Source organism: Canis lupus, chromosome 31 (genome assembly GCF_048164855.1).
Source record: "Canis lupus baileyi chromosome 31, mCanLup2.hap1, whole genome shotgun sequence".
In the NCBI taxonomy this organism is placed as follows: Eukaryota; Metazoa; Chordata; class Mammalia; order Carnivora; family Canidae; genus Canis; species Canis lupus.
In genome coordinates, this window is record NC_132868.1 from 30,976,506 (window position 1) to 31,001,916 (window position 25,411).

The 25,411-nt window shown below is 32.7% G+C and overlaps 1 long non-coding RNA gene across 2 annotated transcripts in view; it reads left to right on the top strand.

The window, feature by feature from the left end:
* The first annotated feature begins 508 nt into the window (after positions 1–508).
* LOC140622253 (uncharacterized) overlaps positions 509–25,411 on the top strand; it is a 196,669-nt gene continuing 171,766 nt past the window's right edge. For both annotated transcript variants that reach the window (XR_012022006.1, XR_012022005.1), the window contains exon 1: positions 509–618. This is a non-coding gene — a long non-coding RNA (uncharacterized lncRNA). The remainder of the gene's footprint in view (positions 619–25,411) is intronic.

Here is a 25,411-nt window from a genome sequence, read left to right on the forward strand (position 1 = left end):
TCCCCATTTCTCCTCTAAAGTATATGTGTAAGTTTATTTTCAGATATACTATTAGGTTTTGATGACATTTAAGATAATGAAAGTCAAAAAAAAAAAAGATAATGAAAGTCTGAATATATCAGCTGAGAATAGAGTCCTTTTCCCCAAGCATTCCTGCATTAATCCCTCACATATTTATTCAACCTCTACCCTATCTGTATGCATGGGACACATCTATGAGCAAAGTAAAGGACGATGCTTCCATCTCATATAATGAAAGAACAGGACAGACAGATGGCAAGAGGAGATAGACGGTAAAGAACAAATATTAAAAGTTAGCAAAGCATGTAGTATACATGAAGTTAATAAAATTTGGGGAAAAAAGTAGAGACGTTAGGCATGTTGTAAATATTTAATCCACTGGTAGCTTCACTTACTTTTATCTCAGAAATAGATACTTGGATTATAGAAGTTCTAATGATATCAATGCCATGACAACGGGACCTTCCTCCTCAAAACAAACACCTCTCAGAAAACACTAAGATAACAACTGAAATAAAATTGAGAGGACAGTGGTTTGCCCTGCTTGAGGAGAATGTTTAAGATGAAGTGGATATCCATTCTCCTGTCGATAATATGGTAACAAATCATTCTAAAGTGAATCTAGATCACAAGCACCAGACCAGAGATAACTATTTCAAATCTATTTCATAATAAGACAAAAATAGGCTAAAACATTCTGTCCGCAAATTGACTAAAAGAAAAAGGTGAGGGGGGTAGGGCTGTAGCGAGTGTTTCCTAAGAACACTAAGAAGGATCAGTAGACTATTGAAGCATCACACACATGCTTAATTTAAGAATCAAGATCACACTTTAAATGAATTATTCCTAGTGAACATTGCAAAGGAGATGTCTACCTATCACTACATTTATTAAAAAGGATAAAATAATGTTATGAGTATAAGCAGTTTACTGAGGTATGCTGTATCTGATAAGTAACTGACATTTCAAAAAGGAGACATGGCATCCAAAAGTTTTAAGTCAATGAGAGGATAAAGATCATCTTGAATCTGAAGAGGCCCACTTGGATTTTTCAAGAAAGTAATTTATAAACATACCTAAGCTCCTATGACATTTTCACCAATGAGAATGAACTGGTTTTGTAGGAGCTTGCAAAATTCTTCTCTAGCAAATGTTAGAAAATCAAGTAACTGTGAGTTTAAGCATAAAAGAAATAGAACTACTAATTGTATGATTTCATAAAATAGAAGAGGTTATCTGACTGGTTCTATCATTGCAGCAATAAATAGGCTTATCTTAAGTTATTAAAATTATTTCTTGGCTGTAAAGTTATGTTATTTTCACAAAGAAATAGAACATGTGGCTAGAAAGTTTTTATTAATAATACTACCTTCCAGATTAGAATTAATGAAATATATTTATTTACCAGATAAATTAAAACATAAAACCTCATTAGAGTTTATTTTAAAATATTTGAAAATAAGTGTCATTAATCTCTATTTTAAACTTATTTCAAAAAAAATAAAAAAATAAACTTATTTCAGACAGAAATTATTTTAAAGAAAAATAAAACATAAAATCTTTTATATTTTTTTTGAAGTTTTTTGTTTTGTTTTGTTTTTTGTTTTTTAAGTAAGCACTACTCCCAACATGGGGCTTGAACTTATGACCCTAAGATCAAGAGCCTTACGCATTACCAACTGAGCCAGCCTAGTGGCCCTCTTGAAATCTTTTAAAAATCAATTGATGAGAACAGATCAAACTGAATGTCAGTAAGATATTTTTAAATAAACATCATCTGGTGAATAATATATGTAGATTTTCTAGGAAGTAACACTTAATAGAAATTCCTAATGCAGGCAGTATGCTATAATGATACTTGCTACTGAAGAAGTACATTTAAAGGATGAAAAAATATCTGTGGTTCATTGAACTCGTGATAAAGAGGCCAAAGGTATTGTTTCAAAAGGCACACTGAATCTGAGATTACTGAATAGCAATAGTGAAGAAAGAGGATTTGGTGGTTTTAAAAACACATTTCATGAGGAGGAAAATAAATTAGAAGAATGAAATCCTCATCTTTGATTCAGTAATAATTTTTGAAAATTTCCATCGGTTTTCACTGTTTTTTTATCTGCATATTCTTTCTTTTTTTTTTAATTTTTATTTATTTATGATAGTCACACACAGCGAGAGAGAAGCAGAGACATAGGCAGAAGGAGAAGCAGGCTCCATGCACCGGGAGCCTGATGTGGGACTTGATCCCGGGTCTCCAGGATCGCCCCCTGGGCCAAAGGCAGGCGCTAAACCGCTGCGCCACCCAGGGATCCCTGCATATTCTTTCTTTACAGAAATATTTTTTTAAAAATGATGAGCTGTAAGAAACAATGTTTTCTCAAAGTAATACATTTCCATAAAATATGCAGTTTCCAATTTCATTAATTCTGTACCGTTCGATTCTGAGGGATTTTTTTTTTTTTTTGTATATGGTGTTAGAGAGTAGTCTTATTCTTTTCCATGTCCATTTCCCCAAAACTATTTATTGAAAAGACTATATTTTCCTCATTGTATATTCTTGCCTCTGTTGTCCTAGGTTGACTCTATAAATGTGGATTTATTTCAGGAGCCTCTACTCTGGTCCATTGATCTATGTGTCTGTTTTTGTGCCAGGACATTACCATTTTGATTACTACAGCTTTGTAATATATCTTGAAATCTGGAATTGGTATAATTCAGCTTCATTCTTTCTCAGGAATTCTTTGGTTGTTTGCGGTCTTCTGTGGTTCCATACTAATTTTAGTATTATTTGTTCTAGTTTAGTGAAAAATGTGATTGGTGTTTTGATAGGGATCGCATTGAATCTGTACATTGCTTTAGGTAATATGGACATTTTGACGGTATTCATCTTCCAATCCATGCATATACAGTATCTTTCCAAGTTGGTGTCATCTTCAATTTCTTTCATTAGTGTTTTATAATTTTCAGAGTACAAGTCTTTCACCTCTTTGGTTAAGTTTACTCCTAGGTATTTTATTCTTTTTTTTGCTATAATTATAAATGGTGTTTTGGGTTTTTTTATTTTTTTCTGTGATTTCATTGTTGGCATATAGAAATGCTACTTGTTTCATGATATTAATTTTGCATCCTGTTACTTTTACTGAATTTATTTATCAGTGCTAGTAGATTTTTGGTGAAGTCTTATATATTGAAGTATATATATGGAAGTATATAACATTTTGTTTCTCTCTTGCTGCTTTTGAGGGAAAGTTTTCAGGTTTACAACATTGAGTAAGATATTAGCTCTGAGCTTTTCATATTTGGCCTTTATTATGTTGAGGTACGTTTCCTCTAATCCCAAATCATTGAGAGTTTCTATCATAAATTGACATTGAATCTCATCAAATAATTTCTCTGCATCTGTTGTGATCGTAAAATTTTTATTCTTTATTTTGTTGATATATGACATTGATTAATTTGCAAATGTTAAACCATCTTTGCATCCCAGGAATAAATCCCACCTGATCTTGGTGAATAATCTTTTTAATGCATTGTTGTATGTGATTTGCTAATAATATTTTGTTGAGGAGTTTTACATCTATGTTTACCGGGGATATTGGACTGTCATTATCTTTTTTGTGGTGTCTTTGTTTTTTGTTTCAGGGTAATGTCATCCTCATAGAATGTATTTTCAGGGCAGCCTGGGTGGCTCAGCAGTTTAGCGCCACCTTCGGCCCAAGTCATGATCCCGGAGACCTGGGATCAAGTCCCACGTGGAGCTCCCTGCATGGAACCTGCTTCTTCCTCTGCCTGTGTCTCTGCCTCTCTCTCTCTCTCTGTTTCTCATGAATAAATAAATAAAATCTTTAAAGAAAAAATAAAGTATTTTCATTTAAAGTAATTATTGATAGCTATGTAGTTATGGCCATTTTTTATTTTTTCTCTGTTTATGTTTTTGTATTATACTTCTTCTTTGTCCCTTTCTTCTCTTGCTCTTTCTCTGTGATCAATGAATATCTATAGTGTCTTATTTGGCTTTCTTTCTCTTTATTTTTTGTGTCTCTATCATAGGTTTAGGGTTTATGGTTATTATGAGTCTCATATATAACATCCTAATTTAAATGGCAGTCCATATTAATTTGATGGTCATTTTAGTTCAAATGCATCCTAAAAAAGCTTCTTGTATTTTTTCCTTTCCCCCTTTTTTTCCTTTTCCTCCTTCTCTTCCCTTTTTACTCCTTTCTCCACACTTTATGTATATGTTGTCATATTTTACATCTTTTTATTCATATTTTTCTTATGTCTAATTATGGCTATTTCTAGGCTGATGTAGTGGTTTGTCTGTCTGGGAAGGTCTTTATTTCTTTGTTTATCTAGGAAACTGTATCTGTTCTTCAAATCAAAATGATAATTATGCCCTGTAGAGTATTGGTTGTAGCTTTTTTTTTTTTTTCTTTCAGCTCTTTGAATGTATCATGCCATTTTCTTTTGGCTTCCAATGTTTCAGCAATGTTTCTGCTGAAACATTGGTTGACAGGCTAATGTGTTTTCCCATGTATATACATTTTTGTTTCTCTCTTGCTGCATTTGAGATTCTCTCTTTATCTTTAAATTATTTTAATTATTATGTGCCTGGTTTGAACATCCTTGTGTTCATTGTATTTGAAATTCTCGATGCTTCTTGGACCTGAATGTCTTTTACTATGCTCCACCCTCTCCCCTCCCCGCCACCGGTTAAAAATGTTCTCAGTTATTATTTCTTCAAATAAACTTTCAACACTTTTCTTTCTCTTCTTCTTCTGGGACCCTTATAATGTGAATGCTTGCTCACTTAATGTTGTCCAAGAGATCTCTTAATCTATCCTCATTTAAAATTATTTTTCTCTTTTTGCTATTCAGCTGTTTGCTTTCTGTTACTCTGTCTTCAGATTGCTGATGCAGTCTTCTGAATCCTCTGATCTACTGTTGATTCTTCCTAGTGTTGTGTTTTTTTGGTTATTGTTATTTCAGTTACTGTATTCTTCAACTCTGGCTGGTTCTTTTAAATATATTTTTTTCTCTTTATTAAAGGTCTTACTGAGTTCTCTCACTTTTTCCTCCATTCCAGTGTCTTTATGATCATTATTTAAAATTCTTTATTAGGTATATTGCTTATCCCTATTTCATTTAGTCCTTTTTCTGAGGTTTTTATCTCATTCTTTCTTTTGGAGCATATTACTCTGTCTCCTCATTCTGCTTTTGCTTTCTGGTTTGTTTCTGTCAATTAGGTGAAATGGCCACTTATCTTATACTTGGAAGAGTGGTCTTGTGTATGTTGTCTGGTTTGCAGACAATGTGTGCTTGGTGACTTTTTCTGACTGGCTGGAGCTCTGGCTGTATATACTCATTAATCTTTTAAACATGACCATGCCTCTGTCTCTCTTGCTATTCTCCTGAGATTTTCTTGGTCTTTAGTTGTTCAGTAGCTGCTCAGTCAGCCCTCAGTTCTTCTTCGGGAAGAATTATTCTCTTAATAGGTGTAATTTGATGTGCTCCATGGAGAAGGTAAGTTCAGAGTCTTCTTACAACACCATCTTAACCAGAAACTTCCCAATTCTGTATCTTTTAAAATTACAACACAATCTACAAAATAGTCCAACAAATAATGTATTAGGATGAGCCAAAATACTATCTTAAGACACTTCCGCAACTGCAACACACACATTTGACACTCCTATTTTCTAATATTCAAATCACATGTATTTTTCAAGACCACTGTGATGTCCTTGCTTCTTCCAAATAGATACTCTGGCTGGTATTAACTTCCTTTTTTCTGAGAATTTACAGAAAAAAATTTGCCACTCTTTTATGGCATCAATCATTTTTACTAGGCACTGTAGGCTTTTGTGTGTTCATCTGATTTTTTTCTAATGTTCTTTCAAAGTGGGGATCCCTGGGTGGCGCAGCGGTTTGGCGCCTGCCTTTGGCCCAGGGCGCGATCCTGGAGACCCGGGATCGAATCCCACGTCGGGCTCCCGGTGCATGGAGCCTGCTTCTCCCTCTGCCTGTGTCTCTGCCTCATTCTCTCTCTCTCTCTCTGTGACTATCACAAATAAATAAAAATTAAAAAAAAAATGTTCTTTCAAAGTCTTTCTAAGACAATATACTTAATTGAAATTTAAAATTTCTTATTCACTTATTTGATACTACTAATACATTCAAAGGATAGTACTGTGTTTGTAAGTTATGAAGTATGACACAAAGGACAAAAGAAACAAACAAAAAAGAGAAAACATGAATGAACCACTAAAATTAAAAAGGTTAACAACATATATAACTTGAATCTGCCTTATCCCTTATTCTATTTTCCTGAGTTTGTTGAGATCAAAGATATACTGAATTTTATGCTTTTTATTCTTTTATAACTTAGTTACTGGAGGCATAGTTTAAGTGACCACATTTTTTAAAGTTGTGATATCAATTAAGCAGTCTCACTAGCAGTGTATAAAAATTGACCAACTTTCTCACCAACATGTGTCATTATCAGACTTTAATTTTGACCAATCTAGTAGATATATAATGTTATCTAATTGTGATATAAATTTGCATTTATATAATTACCAATGTAGCTGAACATTTTATCATGTGGGTACTTTTCCTAACTTTTTGTAAAATTCCTGTTCATGTTATTTACCTGGTTTTCTATTTGGTTGCTATTTGTAGATGTATCATAATCTAATGATAAGCTCTGTGTGCTCAACTAATGTTAGTTATATATCCTACAAATATCTTCTCTCAACATGTGTATTTTCTTTTCATTCTCTTTAAAGTGTGTTTTAATTACAAGTAGTTTTTCATTTTAATTAGTTTGAATAATTCAGTCTTTTTTTATGATTAGTGCTTTGGAGTACTTAAAAAACACTCCCCTCTATATTTGTTTTAAAGATGTGTTATAAAAAAAAAAAAGATGTGTTATATATTATTTTTTAATTGCCTCTTATGTGTAATTGCTTAATCTATTGAAAATTAATATTTATATACAGTGTGAGATAAATCTCTTATTTTACTTTTCCACATGCATAACCAGTTGTCTCAGAGCATTTATCTGTTAGTCTCTAGTTTTCCCCATGATCTGCATTGCCCTCTTAATCATAAACCAATTTTCAGAGTTTTTTCCTAGGTTGTTAGTTCTTTTGGTCAGTTGCATATATTTGGGTTAATGCCACATGGTCTTAATTAGTTTTAGCCCAATAATAAGTAAGAATTAATAACAAGTAGAAATAGTCCCACCCCACCTCCAGCCATGCATTGTTTTTCTCATTTATCTTTTTGTCCTTTTATTTTTTCATATACATTTTAGATTCCATTGTCTAAGATTTGAGGTTTTTCTTGGAATCACAGTGAATTTATAAATTAATTTTGTGGAAAAAATCCACAAGTACTGTGTATCTCATTTATTTAGGCTTTTTTTTTAAATGGTTTTAATGATGCATTACTTTTTTTTTCTAATAAGGACAAACACATTTCCTTATATATTACTAAGTACCTTAACATTTGGTATTATTATAAGTCTTACCATTTTCAATTACAGTTTTAACTATTTTGGATTTAATTGCAAAGTCACTTGTTTTATACATTAATCTTTAGATTATTTCAGCTTATATATGCAATTATATAATCAGAGAATACTGGGCGTTCTGATTTTTCCTTTTCTGGTTGTTGTGGAATTTATTCTTTTTTATGAACTGAATAGTTTCCAGTGTATAACCTCAAATGCAAATCTTGCTCCTAATTTCAAAGGGAATGCTTCTAATATTCCATCTTTAAGAATGGTATTTGCTATCAATTTGTTTAAAGGTACCCTTTATCATATTCACAAGTTTTCTTTTATTCCTCATTTCCCAAATGGTTTCTGGTATAAATTTTACAAATAAATTTCCTCCATTATTTTGAAATGATTTTTGTTTCATTTATTTGTTGAAGAACCAAATAAAATTTATAAAATGTTCTCATTTTAGGCCACTCTCCTCCTACCAGAATAAACCCAAATGTGTTATATTTTTATAGAATGAAATATATGTAATCTTGAGCTAGATGTTTTTAGTTAATATTATATTAATATTTTATCTTTTTAAGGTTTATTTCTTTAGAGAGAAGGAGTAGGAGAGAGCACATGTTAGCAAGGGAGGGGTATAGGGAGGGGGAGAGAATATCAAGCAAACTCCTTGTTGAGCATGGAGCCCAACATGGAGCTTGATCCCAGGATCCTGAGATGATGACCTGAGCAGAAATCAAGATTCAGCCACTCAACTGACTGAGCCACCGAAGCACCCCATATTATATTAATATTTTTTAAATGTCTTTAAGGCCTGCAATTTTTCTTTCTCATTATATCATCATTATATATATATTCTTTCTCATTGTATCATCAAGATTATTTTGCCTCATGAAGGAGATATAGGAAATATTCCTCTTTTTTAGAATGTGCTGAATAATTTATATTTGAGTCAGATGATTTGATTTCTTTGAATATTCAAGAATTTACCCGAGAAGCTGTATAACCTGGGATTCTTTGTGGGAACATTTAAAAGTACTTATTTCCCTGCTTAATGGTTAAAGAAAAAAATCAAGCTATGTATTTCTGCTTGAGTTAATATTGCTAGAATTTTCCCAAGAACCTATCAATTTAGAATAAGTATTCATATATATATAATAATTTATAGTACTATCTTACTAACATTAATCTCTGCTATAATTTAATCCCAATTTATATTATTTATATTATTTATTTTGGCCCAGTATTTCCATGATTGAACTTTAAAATTTCAATTATATTTTTTCTTATACTCTTGAGTTATTTGGAAATGATTTCATTAACCTCTAGACAAATGGGTATGTATTTCTAATTTATTACAAATTTAATTGCTCTTTTGCATAGAACATCATCTACATAATACTAGGCATTTGAAAATTGTAGAGCCTTGTTTGATGGTCTTGTCTTTGACTAAAATGTTCTGTGTGGCTTTTTAGTCATCTATTTTCTTTAATTTGGTTGTGCCAAAATGTATATATTTTTAAAAATTATATCTCTGTATGTGTTGTTCAAATCTTCACTATGTGTATTTTTTGCCTGTAGTTTTATGAACAAATTAAAAACCTGTTTTTAAATCTTCCTTTAAAATGGTGTATATATAAAGTCATTACATGATATAATAATGTTTATGCTATGGGTTTTGAGGCAATTCTGTAAGTACAAATAATTATAGACAGTAAATTAAAATTTTCTCATTGTGAAAAAAAAAATTTTCTCATTGTGTAGTCATTCTATCCCCTAAAAATGCATTATGTTTTTAAATCCCATTTTGTTTGATATTGATACAGTTACACTTGCTTCGTTTTCTATTATATACATTTTATATATATGATTTTTTAAATTTACAGACTTTATTATTTTTAGAAGAGTTTTAGTTTTTTTTTAGATTTTATTTATTAATGAAAGATGCATTTTTTAAGATTTTATTTATTAATGAAAGATGCAGAGAGAGAGGCAGAGACACAGGCAGAGAAGCAGAGAGAGAGAGAAGCAGGATCCATTCAGGGAGCCTGACGTGGGACTCGATCCCGGGTCTCCAGGATCATGCCCTGGGCGGAAGGGAGGCGTCAAACCGCTGAGTACCCAGGCATCCCTAGAAGAGTTCTATTTTTACAGAAAAAAATTGAGCTGAATGTACAGAACTTTCATGCGTTCTCTTACCTCTTCTTCCCACACAGTTTTCCCTATTATTAGCATTTTGAATTATTATGGTACATTTGCAAATTATGGATGGAACTAGAGGCTACTGTGCTAAATGAAATAAATTAGACTGATCAAAACAATAACCACATGATGTCATTTATATGTGGAATCTAAAAAACAAGCAAAAAGAAGGAGAATCAAACTGATAAATATTTAGCAACATCTAAATGAAGTTGGTAGATATGAAGTAACTTGTCTTAAACTTTTTTTTCTCAGAGATTATATAACGGAGCCTTTATGCTTTATTTAAAGGCACTATAATTATTTAAATAAAAACATTAAAATAATGTTAATAGAATGTATAATTTTAAAGCCATTGTTGGATGACGATGACAGTGGTGCAAAACAATCTGTACCTTCGTTATATTTAATGCATCTCACCCTTTTTTATAACTGTGTAATATTCCATTACACACATACACACACATTGCATATATACATATCACATCTTCCTTATCCATTGGTGAAAGATGGTAGCTACAGTTGCGGTGAATATAGTTGAATCACAATGTTGTACACCTGGAACTAATGTAACATTATGTGTCAACTATATTCAAAAAAATTTGGATGTTGACTTCTAAGTAATAATATTTTAAAATAAATATTATTTTTAAATATAAGAAAAATACAGAATAGTACACAATTCATAAGTACAGAGTTCAGTGAATTAAACAATGTGAAAACATCATTTTAGCTACCAAACAGATAAAAAAATAGAACACTACCAATGTTTGAGAACCTCCACCCAATGCCTCATTCTCAGTCATTGGATTTCCTTCTCCCCGCGAAGTCAGCCATTGTCCTAACTTAGCATACCAAAGGCTCTTTGCCTGTTCTTGAACCTTATATGATTGGAATCAAACAATGCAAATTCTTCATATTTAGCAACTTTTGTCCAATATTATGTTTTCAATATCCATTCATGTTGTTATTTGTTGTCCATTGTATTCTTATATATAAATTTGTCTATTTTACTCTTTTTTAAAAATATTTATTTATTTATTCATGAGAGACACAGACTGAGAGAGAGAGGCAGAGACTTAGGCAGAGGGAGAAGCAGGCTCCTCGCAGGGAGCCCAATGTAGGACTTAATCCCGGATCCTGGGATCACGACCTGAGCCAAAGGCAGGAGCCCAACCGCTGAGCCACCCAGGCATCCCAATGTCTATTCTACTCTTGATGGATGTTTTCTTTGTGAGTTATTATGTTGCTATGGGCATTCTTCTACATAGCTTTTATTAAACATCTACATGCTCCCCTACGCCTATTCATTATGTACCTGGTAATGGAATTGTTTTGTCAAAGGATATGCTGTATCTACAAATGGCAAATCACGCCAAATGTTTTTCAAAATGTTTGCATTCATGTACACTCCCACCAGAAATCTATGACAGTAGCATTTACCCAACAACCTTTTGAACTGCATTTTCATTTTAGAAACTCTGGTAGGATGTCATGACATCTCACTGTGGTTTCAGTTTGCATTTTTCTGATGCTATTAAAGTTGAACAAATTTTTATAAGCTTATTGGGCACTTGTATATCCTATAATGTGAAGTGCCTGTTTAAGGTGTTCCCCACATTTTGTATTGGACAGTAGGTCTTTGTCTTAGCATTTTAATATTCACAGATATTAATCCTTTATTGTATTTATTACAAATACATTCTCCCATATTGCGTTTTGCATTTTTACTTTCTTAATGTCACTTTTTTCTTTTTCTTTTTTTGTTTGTTTTTTAAAAGAAACAGTCTTTTAATTTGTCAAATAAATTATCATTTTTCTTAATGGTTAGTGATTTTTTGTTCTGTTAAAAAAATAAACTATTTCAGTGTCACAAAAACATTCTCATATGTCATCTTCAGAGGTTTTATCTATTATATATACATTTACAATCCAATGGATTTCATTTTTTATGTATGATGTGAAATCAGCTTCACGTTACATTGATTTTCATAAGAATAGCCAGTTGACTTGGCACCATTTATTTAAAATGGAGTCCTTTACTCTTTACTCTCTGTACCACATTGACATAAGTCATGTGTCCACATATTTAGGGTTGATTTCTGAACTTTTAATGTAATTACTTTAATATACCTTTCTGTCCTTGTGCCAATTCTGCATTATCTTAATTACTATAACTTCATAATGTCTCAATATTTAATAGCGTAATCCTTCAACTTTATTTATTTCCTTCATTTTCTCTTGGCTATGCCTTATCTTTTAGATTGTTATAAAAATTTTTGAATTAGAATGTCAATGTCAACAGCCAACTTAAAAAAAAAGGGATAAATTGCAAATTTACTTTTTTCCTTTTCTCTCTTTTTTTAAACAATATTGAGTTTTCCAATTCACCAAAGTTATGACTTTCTTTTTACTCAGATCTTTTTACTATATGTCTATAATACTTCAGTGTTTTTGTATAGACTTTATGCATATTTTGCTTAGCTTTTATGCATAACTATAGTTATACATAGTTATATTTTGTTAAGCATGTTATAGCTATGTATAGTTTATACATAACCATTTTAGTGATATTATAATTTACATCATTCTAATGTTACTTTCAAAATGTTTGATGCTATTATATAGAAATATGATATTTTTATATTGATGTATCTAGTGATTTTAGTTAATTCATTTGTTAATTCTAGTCGTTATTTTGTAGTTCTTTGCATTTTGTCATATACTATTATGCCACCAGTGCATAATGACAGTTTTAATTTTTCCTTCTTAATTATTTTATGTATATGTAGAGAAAGAGCTAAACTTTACTATATCTTTACTCCTTGAGAAATCAGAGGATAAAAACAAATTTTTATTTGGTAATAGCCTCAAATCATGTGAGTAGCTATATTTATAACTACCTACCTTTGAAGGAGCCACTAGACAGGAAATAGGAATTAGGTCAAATTTGTTGCCCACTAAAGTGAATATTGTGCTGACTATGACTACCATATATTTTAAATTTGAGGGGATGATTAATTTATTCTGATTTAATTTATTCAGTTCTTACAATAATCTTATGGCAGTCATGGCAGTGATATTGGAAAATCATATTAGGTATTAAAATAACTATGATTAATATGCTAAGAGTTCTAATGGATAATGTAGACAGCATGCAAGAGCAGATAGGCAATGTAAAGAGAGAGATGGATATCCTAAGAAAGAGACAAGAAGAAATGCTGAGATAAAAGACACTGTAACAGAAATAGAGAATGCCTTTAATGGGTTTATTAGCAGACTGTATATGGTTGAAGAAAGGCTCTCTGAGCTAAAGGATGTATCCACAGAATCCTTAAAAGCCCAAAAGCAAAGGAACAGAGACTGGAAAAATCAGAACAGAATATCCAAGGACTGTGGGACAAGAAGGTATACATATACATATACATAAAGGTATATCAGAAAGAGAAGAGAGGAAAGAACAGAAGAAATATTTGAAACAAGAAAAGACTGAGAACTCCCTCAAATTAATGTCAGACACCAAACCTAACAAATGCAGGAATTACTTAAGATTTCTCTTCAGAAACCATGCAAGCAAGAAGAAAGTGAAATAAAATACTGAAAGTGGTTAGTGAAAAATCTAGATCTAGAAAACTCTACCCTGAAAAAATGAAAGATGAATGAAGATTTTCTCTGACAAAGAAAATTGAGGAATTTTGTTACCAATAGATTTGACTTGCAAAACATGTTTTCTTTGGAGAGACCAAAAATATATATAGGTAGGTCAGAAACTCAGGTCTACATAAAGAAAGGAAGAGTGTCAGGAAAGAATAAATGATGGTAAAATAAAAACCTTGTTTTTTTTTTTTTTAATTCTTAATTGATCCAACAGATTTATCCCAGATACTAAAACAGGTTTAACATTTAAAAAAAAATAATTAGTGCAGTCTATCACATCAACAGGTTAAAAATAAAAATCACATTATCATATTAATAGATGCAAAAAAAAAGCATTTTGCAAAATCCATTACCCATTCATGATAGAAACTCTCAGTAATTTGGAAATAGAAGGGAACTTCCTCAACATAATAAAGACTATCTACAGGAAATCTATAATGGGAAAAGTTTGAGTTTCCCATTATATTACAATCCATTGGGTTGTAAACGTATATATAATAGATAAAACCTCTAAAGAGGGGATCCTTGGGTGGCTCAGCAGTTTAACGCCTGCCTTTGGCCCAGGGCACAATCCTGGAGTCCCAGGATCTAATCCCACGTCAGGCTTCCTGCATGGAGCCTGCTTCTCCCTCCTCCTGTGTCTCTGCCTCTCTCTCATTCTATGTCTATCATAAATAAATAAATAAATAAATAAATAAATAAATAAATCTTAAAAAAAACCTCTGAAGATGACATATGAGAATGCTTTTGTGACACTCTAACTTTTCCCATTAAAAGCAGGTACATGAAAGTCCCTTCTTACCAATCCTATTTGACATTATACTGAAAGTTTTTGCTAAAACAAGAAGGCAAGAAATAGAAATAAAAGATGCACTGGTAAGTAAAACATCATTTTTTTAATGCAGATGGCATGATTGTCTAAGTAGAAAATCCAGAAGATTGGACATAAAACTTCCAGAACTAATAAAATATTACAGCAAGGTTGAAGAATAAAAGGTTAATGTACAAAAGTCCATTGATTTCCCATAAAGCAAAAATGAACAAGTGGAAATAAAGATTAAAAAATATTATTTATATTAGCATCCAAAACTGAAATACTGAAGTATAAATCTAACAAGATATTTACAAAATCTAAATGAAGATACCTACAAAACTCTGATGAAGAAATTCAAAAAACTAAATAAATGGAGAGACATTCCATGTTCATGCATGAAAAGATTGTGTTGACAAGATGTCAGTTCCTCCTAACTTGATCCATAGATCAATGTCATTCCAGTAAAAATCTTAGCAAGTTATTTTATGGATATCAACAAAGAGATTCTAAAGTTTCTATGGTGAAGCAAAAGACATAGAATAGCCAATACAATATTGAAGGGAAAAAATGGAAGAATGACCCTGCTAGACTTCCAAACTTACTATTAAATCACAGTAATCAAGACTGTGGCATTGACAAAGAGAAAGACAGATCTATAGAACAGTATAGAGAGCCAGAAATAGACCCATGTAAGTATAGCCAACTTATCTTTGTCAAAAGAACAAAGGCAATACAATGGAGAAATGACAGTCTCTTTGACAAGTGGTACTGGAAAAACTGGACATCCACATGCAAATAATGGAACTAGACACAGACCTTATACTTTCACAAAATTTACTCAAAATGGATCACAGACCTATATGTAAAATACAAAACTATAGAAGTCCGAGGGAAAATGATATCCAAAAAACCTATGGTGGCACCTTTATAGACACAATGTCAAAGACTATTCCATAAGAAAAATTAAGTGATAATCTGAATATTAAAATTATAAACTTTTGCTCTGCAAAGACAATAAGGAAATTAGACACCACAACCCAAACTGGGTGTAAATGCTCTAAAAAAAACTTACCTGATAAAGGCATGGTATCCAAGATACAAAGTACTCTTAAAACTTAACAATAGGGGAAAAAATGAAAAATTGACAAAGACCTGAACACACACTATATACTAAATAAGATATACAGAGGCAAATAAGCATATGAAAAGATATTCCACATCATATGTCATCAGGGAAATGCAATCTAAAACAATGCAATCTAAAACAATGGGATACTATTAGAATGGCCAGAACCTGAAAAACTGACAATACTAAATGCTGACAAAGATGTGGATGATCAGAGACTCTCATTCATTGCTGGTGGAATACAAAATAGTATGGCCATTTTGGGAAATAGTTTGGTGGTTATTTACAAAACTAAACATACTTTCACAGTATGAGCCACCATCCACACTCTTTTCTATTTACCCAATGGAATTAAAGCATGTCCACACAGAAACCTGAAGGTGGATGTTTATAGTAACTTTATTCTTTTTTTTAAAAAGACTTTATCTATTTATTCGTGAGAGATACAGAGAGAGAGAGAGAGAGAGAGAGGCAGAGACACAGGAGGAGGGAGAAGCAGGCTCCATGCACCGGGAGCCCGACGGGGGATTCGATCTCGCGTCTCCAGGATCGCGCCCTGGGCCAAAGGCAGGCGCTAAACCGCTGAGCCACCCAGGGATCCCAACTTTATTCATAAGAGCCAAAATATGGATGCAACCAAGATGTACTTCAGCAGGTGAATGGCTCAGGTCATGATCCTGGGGTCCTGGGATCAAGTCCCACATTGGACTCCCCCCAGGAAGCGTGCTTCTCTCTCTGCCTATGTTTCTGCCTCTTTCTCTGTGTCTTTCATGAAGAAATAAAATCTTAAAAAAAAAAAAAACTGATTGGGATACCACATTTTTAAAAAAACAAACAAGTTACTAAGGTGCAAAATATTTTTGTAGTATTTTAATTTTTCCTCTGAGAATATAAACTGCTAAAAATATAGCATTAAAATGCTGTTAGAAAATTATTTAATTTCTTAAATTGTTCTTTTTTAAAACTGTGGTTATGTTAAAATTTTACGTAAAATTATATTAAAATATTTTTAATATGAATATATAGTTGAATATATAGTTGAATTATAGTTGAATATATATTACATTAGTTTTTGGTGTAACATTTTTGTTTTTGTAATCCATATGAGGTTTTCCTTCTTTTCCATCCCCATTGATTACTTATTTACATATGTAAATCATATGATTTCAAAAATCAAAATTATACTAACATTATTAACTAAAATTATACTAAACTTCACGTGACACCTATTATTTTCTTTCCTTCAATCTAGCCCCACATACCCCTATAGGTAAATATTTCATTTGTTTCTGATTATTCTTACTATGTAAATGTAAGCTCTTGCTTATGTTTAAATATTTATGTTTAAACATTCAAAAATGAATCATTTTTTTAACTGCCACATCCTTTTTTTTTTATCTTTTGTTTTGTTTTGTTTTTTTAACATAAAGAAGAGCTTATTGGAAAGTCTTTTCCAATAGCTTTTCACTTAGCAATGTATAATGGAAAGCACCGTCTGGCTTATTTTTATTTAAGAAAAAAAAAAAACCCATGAGTTTGTATCTTTTTTCATTCCCTTTAGCAATGCATATGGATGTCTTTTACCTATGATCTTGCAAAAGTATATGTTGTAATACTTTCAAATTTTGCCTAATTGGTGAGAAATCAAATCTTTATGTCATTTAATTTTGCATTTCACTTACGGTTAAATTTACTTATTCACATATATTTTAGACTAATTTCACTTTTTTATGGCCAGGTTTTCGATCCCTCTTTCTTAGGCTTTTAAGCCTTGAGCATATTAACCAATTGTCTGTGGTATGTTATAAATAGTATATTCCACTTTATCATCTGCCTTTTGATTCTTCATGCTTCTTGTCAATAAGTTTAGTTTTCTCACAGTTATTACTCTTTTTCTTTAATGCCTCAAAAATTTAAATCATACATAGAAGTCTCTCCCCAATGTTTTCCTCTGGTAGTTGTTTAATTTTATATTTAAATTTCCAATCTATTTAAGTTTTTCTTGTCTATGATAACAGATATGAATTAAATTTTAATTTCCCATTTCTGAGTCAAGTTTTGTTCCGGTAATTTGAAGTGCCACCTTTATCAAATGCTAAATATTCATATATACTGGGATATGTGTGTAGATTTTCTATTTTGTGCAATGATTTGTCTGTTACCTCAAGATTCATCAGCATTTCCCCTTATTGTCTGCATGCCAATGATCAGGTCTCAATATAGCTTATGCTTTGTGCTCTAAGGAGGAAAAGAGTACATGTTGAAAGGATTGCAAGACTTGTCTAATGCAGTTCAGCAATAACTGGTAGATATGCTTAGAGTTGATTATGAGGTTGGCCTTTTTTTTTTTTTTGACCATTGATTTGTTGGACAGGAGATAAATTATTGACATTAGAATATTATCTCATGACTTGTTTCAACATCCTAGCAGGAACTTCTGGAGTCAATATAAAATTGTTGCTGAAAATGATTCCTTAAAACTTGTAGTCAAAGAGAGTCAATTATAGATGAGGTAAGAATTCTGGTGATGCTTTGAAAAGTGCTCAGGAAAGTGTTAGAAGGAAGGCCTGAGAGGAAAAGATCGAAGTCTTAGGATAGTTATAGCTTATGTCCAGAGAATGCACACTGGGCCATATTCCCTAGGAGATCATAGAGTACACCTTTCATTAAAGCTGTAAGAATTCACTGGTGGGGCTCACAACCTTCTCTTTGAGAATCTCAGTAGTGACTGTCCTCTGTAGGTACAGGTTAACAGGAGTTATTACCTTTGGAAAAAGCTTCATAGAATTTCAGAATGGCCAAGTTGCATCATTCAGCCAAGAGAAAAAATGTGAAAGTGGTTATACTAATGGAAATTAGACTGTTGTAATCAGAAGAACATTGTTCTTTTTTTTTTGGGGGGGGGGTTAAGTTTTTATTTAAATTCCAGTTAGTGTAATATTAGTTTCAGTTATATAAGATAGTGTATTCAACATTTCCATATATCAGCTGGTTCTCATCTCTGCAAGTGTACTCCTTAATCCCCATCACCTATTTCACCTATACCCCCATCCACTTCTCTTCTGGTAACCATCAGTTTGTTCTTTATGGTTAAGAGTTTGTATCTTGGTTTGCCTCCCTATTTTCCCCCTTTGTTTCTTTTGTTTCTTAAATTCCTACATATGAGTGAAATCATATGGTATTTGTCTTTCTCTTACAGACTTATTTTGCTTAGAATAATACTTTCTAGCTCCATCCATGTTGTTGCAAGTGGTAAGATTTCATTCCTTTTTATGGCTGTGTAATATTCCATTATATATGGGGTGTGTGTGTGTGTGTATACACACCTTCTTTATACATTATTTATCCACATTTTGCATTGAATGTGTACATTGTTTTGGATAGTATAGACACTTTAACAATATTTGTTCTTCCAATTCTTGATCATGGAATGTTTTAGAGATCACTGGTAATGGTTACTGCATTCATAGCAGCTACATGATTTTTCATGTAATCAAATACAAAAGTAATAACATACAGTGCATTTGCCTGAGTATTTACACAGCCACATTGAGCAGAGTGCACCATTTATTTTATATTATTCAAAGTTAGTGATAGAACTTTTGTGATTTATCTATAGTCGATTTATAAGCATTTAGAGAATAGAAGCACATATTTCTGGAATGGGTGTTGAAGATAAGTGAATTTTTCCTTGCCATCATTCACTGATTTATTCAAAGGTTATTTATCACACAGGACACTGGATTCTGGTATTGTGAAAAAAACAAAAAGACAAAAAATTAGAATCACTTCCACATGGTCTTTTTCTGAGATGGACACATATATTAAAACTTAATAATCATATATCCAGTGTGTTTCAAGTGAATGAAAGCATAATAGAAACATATAAGGCTTCCATGGATATTTTAGAGAAAGCTTTTAGGGAAAAAAAAGTATATTTGGCCTAGTACTTGAAGGATGAATATACACTTTTAAGGTTAACAGATAGGGAATATATGTTAAGAACAGAAGTCATAAGGGCACCTGGGTGGCTCAGTGGTTGAACATCAGGTCAACCACTTTGACTCAGGTCATGATCCCAGGGTCCTGGGGTTGAGTCCTGCATCAGGCTCCCGGCAGGGAGCCTGCTTTTTTCTCTGCCCTTGTCTCTGGCTCTCTCACTTCGTCTCTCATGAATAAATCAATAGAATCTTAAAAAAAAAAAAAAAACAAAAAAGAAGTCATATTCAAAAACTATTAGAATTTGTCAATCACTTTTTGTAAAAAGTACAAAGTGCATGAAAACCATGTGTCTTATTTGTTTGGTATTCCATGCTGTTGATTCCCAAAATTGAAGCAGAACCTCTGGGAATAAGAGTCAGATAACTATATTTCAAAATGTAATCCAAAAGAAAACTTATGAGCAACCAGATTTAGAACCTGAAATCTAAGTAACTGTAATAAATGGCATAAAACAGATTAAAGAAATAACATAACAATGAGTGTCTTTGAGTGACCTTAATAGTCTTGACCATTGCTAAGATGAGTAAAGAAGATGAGAATTCTCTTTGGTTCTTCTAGTTAATTTTCAGTAGCAATTGTCTTTGAAGTTCCATTAAAGGCTGATGTCCCAGTAGCTTTATCCTTTGAATTTCTTACCACCTGTTCACAACCGCTGAGAACAATTTACTGTTTACAATGTACACACATACTTACATTTAGACACATACAAAGACCTGGTGTAATAAGAGACCAAGTGGAGAATTGAAATAGACACCTGGACTTCAGGGTTAATCATGATGCTTGGGGTAAAGTCTCAAGAGGAAACAAGTGATTTAAAAAGATTAGATGCTAGACCTAAATAAGAGTTGCTTAAAATCCATGTGATTAAACTCCAGGAGGCTCTGGACTTCGATGTACACTGTCAAAGTACCTCCAACACAGATGAAATAAAATGATTGTCAGGAGTTATGCTAAAAACTAAAGGCAAACCAGTTGATTTTACATTCTGTGTTTGCTGAGGGGCAGCTGCTCAAATGGAGACATTAAATTGACATACAGTGTAACATCAGGACCAGGGTCTCATTTTAGGACACATTTAAATCTTCTCAACATTTCCCTCTTGTAATTACTCTGACTTTTGAGCTCCATTTTCCTTAATGACACTCAATGAACTGAATTGCTTCAGTGAAATGAGAAAGCAGCAAGGAAATTCAGTGGAAGGTTTGATTACATCCCTTGTTGTAGTCCTAGTTTCTGAATAATCTTATACTTTGATTATATAATCTTCTTTTCACGGTTTATCCACCATCAAAATAGAAAACTATTCAGGGGTGATGTAGTTCCCAACCACGTATTTGTAGTATTCATAGCTAAGATATTAAAATATAAATTATAAAATATGAATTTGAAATTTCTCTGTTGCCGATCCTAGATTTATTGCTTTTAAATCCTGTGAGCTGAAATATTTTGTACATGAGTGCGTATTGTTTTTCTTAGTGATTATAATCCATATGTTCCTTTTGCTGGTTGTTTGGTTAAAGCATTAAGTGTTGATGACATTTCCTCAGTAATCTGTCCGTTTAGGATAAATTTTATACTTTAAAAATGATGTTTTAAAGGAAGATTTGAAAAGTAGGTTACCAGAAATTTAAGGTTTTGTAAGTACTTCATCCTCATGCCTGCATTTAAAGCTCCCATGCATACTGAGATTTTACGTACAGGCTGAGATTTTTATATTTAAGCAGATGATAAAAGGCAAGCCAACGACTGCACCAGTGAGTTGCTAAGCCACCAGAAAAAAAGCAAACTGTTCTAAGCATAAGAACTAGTCAAGCTGTGAGCTGTGGAATCCATAAGCTGTGTATAAAATGAGGTCACTGAATCATGATCTCATTCAGAACAGAATCATTTAGATATGCATGTACATAGATGACTTGTTTGAAGCTCAAGTGGTGTTGGCGAAAATTACACAGTGCAGTGCAATGATATGCATATGCAAAAAGTTAAAATGAAATTTTTTCATTAGATACATGTATTTCCATGTGCAGTCCGTTGAATGCCAGCTTTTATTGTTATTTTTACAGATTCAAAACATCTCCTTTTTAATTATAACAATTAGAATCTACAAAATACCAACGCATTTTTTAAAAAACTGGGCACATTTTAGAAGTCATTTAGAAATACAGGATGATCATATAGTACTAAGAGAGAATCTATAAAAAATAACTTTTAGTCAGCAACATTAATTGAGAGTTACTATGAGCGGAACAGTTTTTTTTTTATATTTTTTTGGAAAGAATGAATTTCCTCTTACTTCTGAAGGTACATAACTTAAACATGTTTTGAAAGGTATAAATTCAAACCCACTCCAGAAAATAGGTCATCTGTCAGAGCACAAATGTTTACATTGTCTTGTGAAATCCAAAGTGGCAGAAGGGATAGGAAATTCACTAAGCCTTTGAAAGAAATTAAAGTTATCTTTTGCATAGATGGTCACTGTTACTCAGGAAATAAAAGAGGGGCTACATTTCACCAGCAGGCAGCTAAAGCTGAAAGGACTTTTCGGAAATTAAAGTGTCATCCTGAGTTTCATAATAGGGAAACCCACCACGTAGTGACAACTCTCTCAAGTATCAGCTCTGTGCAAAAATAAACTGAATGATGACATATAGGGAAAAAAAGAAAAGATTGAAGAACAACTATTTGCAAACTTTAATATGATAAATTTCTGTAGAAAAAGAGAGAAAACTTACTAATTTAGAGAATGAACCAAAAGGGGGTAAACTGTTATGAAAAGTTAAAACATTCATAATATCATATTTGCAAATAGATATATATCTTCCATTTCAGTTTGGTAAATGTTACAGGAAAGGGTGCTATGATAAAAAGACACACAGATCCTTTACAAGACTGGAAGTTCTTTGAGAAAAGAGACTATGTCTTAATTTTTTTTTTTTAAGATTTTTTTTAAATTTTTTATTTATTTATGATAGTCACAGAGAGAGAGAGAGAGAGAGAGGCAGAGACACAGGCAGAGGGAGAAGCAGGCTCCATGCAGGGAGCCCGATGTGGGATTCGATCCCGGGTGTCCAGGATCGCGCCCTGGGCCAAAGGCAGGCGCCAAACCGCTGCGCCACCCAGGGATCCCTTAATTTTTTTTTTTTTTTATACCAAAGAACTATCATGGATCATTAATTGTAATAAGGCTCCGAAAATGTTCAATACAGGCTTTATTGTTTTCCAAAAATTAGAAAAATATAAATGTAGGAACAGGGTTGATAACGTAGTTACTGCACAGGACTAGATATTTTTGCAGACTAAGAAAAGCAGTTAAAGAACAGAGTCCTGGGGGATCCCTGGGTGGCTCAGCGGTTTAGCGCCTGCCTTCAGCCCAGCCCTGCTTCTCCCTCTGCCTGTGTCTCTGCCTCTCTCTCTCTCTCTCTCTCTGTCTGTCTCTTTCCCCTCTCTGTCTCTCATTAATAAATAAATAAAATCTTAAAAAAAAACACAGAGTCCTAATTCAGCCACTGTGAATTACAGTATGGAAGTTCCTTAAAAAATTAAAAATAGAACTCTCATCAATTCCACTTTGAAAAAAAAATGAAAAAAAATTGCACTTTGAGGTATATATTCAAAGGAAATGAAAATAAGAGTTTGAAGAGGTTTCTGTACTTCCACATTCATTGCAGCAATTTCACAATGGTCAAGAAATGGAAGTAACTTAAGTTTCTGTCAGTGGATAAAGATGTGATATATATATATATATATATATATATATATACATATATATATATTATGTACCAACAATGGAATGTGTTCAGCCATAAGAAAGAAGGAAATCTTGCCATTAACAACAACATGGATGGAACCTGAGGGAATTATGTAAGTGATACAAGTCAGTCAGAGAAAGACAAATACTATATGGTATCATTTATATGTTGAATCAATAAAAAATGCCAAACTCCTAAAAACAGAGTAGAATGGTATCAGAGGCTGGGGTATGGAGGAACTGACGACATTGTTTAAGGGACTAGCTTAGGGAGCTAGTAGATAAATATATCCTGAGGAGCTAATATAGTTTAGCGGTTGTACTAAAAATTACTGTAGTGTAGAGGCACCTGGGTGGCTCAGTCAATTAAGCATCAGACTCTTGATCTCAGCTCTGGTATTGGCCTCAGGGTCCTGAGTTCAAGCCCCTTATTAGACTCCATGCCTAGCCTTCTTAAAAAAAAAAAAAACAGATTTTTTTTAAAAAATATTTTATTTATTTATTCATTAGAGAGGAGAGACACAGGCAGAGGGAGAAGCAGGCTCCATGCAGGGAGCCTGATGTGGGACTCGATCCTGGGTCTCCGTCATGCCCTGGGCCGAAGGCAGGCACTAAACCACTGAGCCACCCAGAGATCCTCCCCCCCAAAAAAAGTCCTGTTTTATAAACTTTAAAGTTCCTGGGAGATTAGATAATTGTTCCCACCATAGAAAAGAAATATTAATTCTGTGGCATGATAGAAGTATTAGCTAAAGCTAGGTAATAATCATATTGCAATATAGATCTCAACACATTGTAGTTAAGTGGACACAATATTATATGTCAATTATATTTCAGTTTAAGCAGAGAGAGAGAGACATTCCTGAAATTGGGTTTCTCTGTCTTTTATGGAGAGAAAGGTGAGCTTTGTTTAGGAAGGCAGCTGACTGAGTAAGCTTACATGTGGCTACATGGTCACACACTCTGGTGCTCTGGAGATACATCACTGAGTACACAAAGCTAAGGAAGCTAATGATTACATAGATGTTTATTTATTTATCATTTGTTTATTTATTTTTCAACTACCTCAACAATAAAAGTGATAGTATCTGGAGTTTCAGAGAAAGGTAATACTTCCTGGTTTTATAAAATGTTATTATATCTCTTAGAAAATTAGAGCATACCCCAAACCCTTCACTTGACAGGTAAAGAAGCTTAACCCTGGAAGTGTGAAATTACTTACCTGCAATCACATATAAACAGAACCAGTCGTGATTTATGTCTCTCAACTCTAAAGCTGGTATTTTCCACTTGTGAAACACAATAAATTCTTATAGGACCCAATAATTCAAGTGAGCAACCATATTTCTCTGATTGTTTTAGAAATTCCACCCTGATAAGAGAAAGCAATGATAACTTTCTATTCACTAGGAATTGAAGTATTGAGAAATTAAAATAATATTTTGTTTTTCTCCCCACACATTACTGAGTAGTTTAGGGACTGCAAATGCAGTCCATTATCTGCTCTAATGCTTGCTTGGTTTTCCCAGAATAAGAGAGTAGTTATTTTAGTCAAAGGAGAAGAAACTTACTCTATACCATTAATAAACTGCTCTAATAATTTTTCTATTTTAGGATTGTAGAAAACATTCATTCCATCTATGTGAACTTTCAATACATGCTCATGGCTTTCTGGAAACACCATTAATCAAAAATAACTAAAGACAACAGCACTGAGTAGTAGGAGAGGGAATTTTTATATGAATGAAATACATTAAATCTGCAGTGACAAAGTGGAAAAACTTTTCAAAGGAATCTTATTACCCTAAGAAAATTTTCTCCCCATTTTGTAAACTCTGTGATACCATGAACCTGATTTTTTGCTCTAGGTCTATCAAAGTCTCACTTTCTCTGTTTCTTTGCAAAACAATGACACAAAATAAAATTGCTATGTTCACTCTCTGCTAGCAATGAGAGCTGCTCCACTTAGCACAATTGGAGAAAAAAGTAAGTTGTGCAATATTTGTTCTTTCCTGTGCATGGTTCTTATATCTCTATATTGATTACCAGTCATGGTACCTATTCCTTTTGACCATTATTCCTGGATATTTACCTCATGGCCTTCTTATTCCCATCCAGTGCAATACTGAGTCATGCTGGAGATGAAGGCAAAAGGAAAAATCAATAATCCTAACTTTATTTAAAATTTTGATATTTGTTCATCATAGATAGATTTTTGTTTCACGTTTGGTTGGCAAAGTGTAACTTAACATGCTTGTTTTCAGGTCCTTATATTGTGTGCCTAAAACATGTGTCTCCTTCATTTCACTGTATTTCAGCCCTGTAAAAATT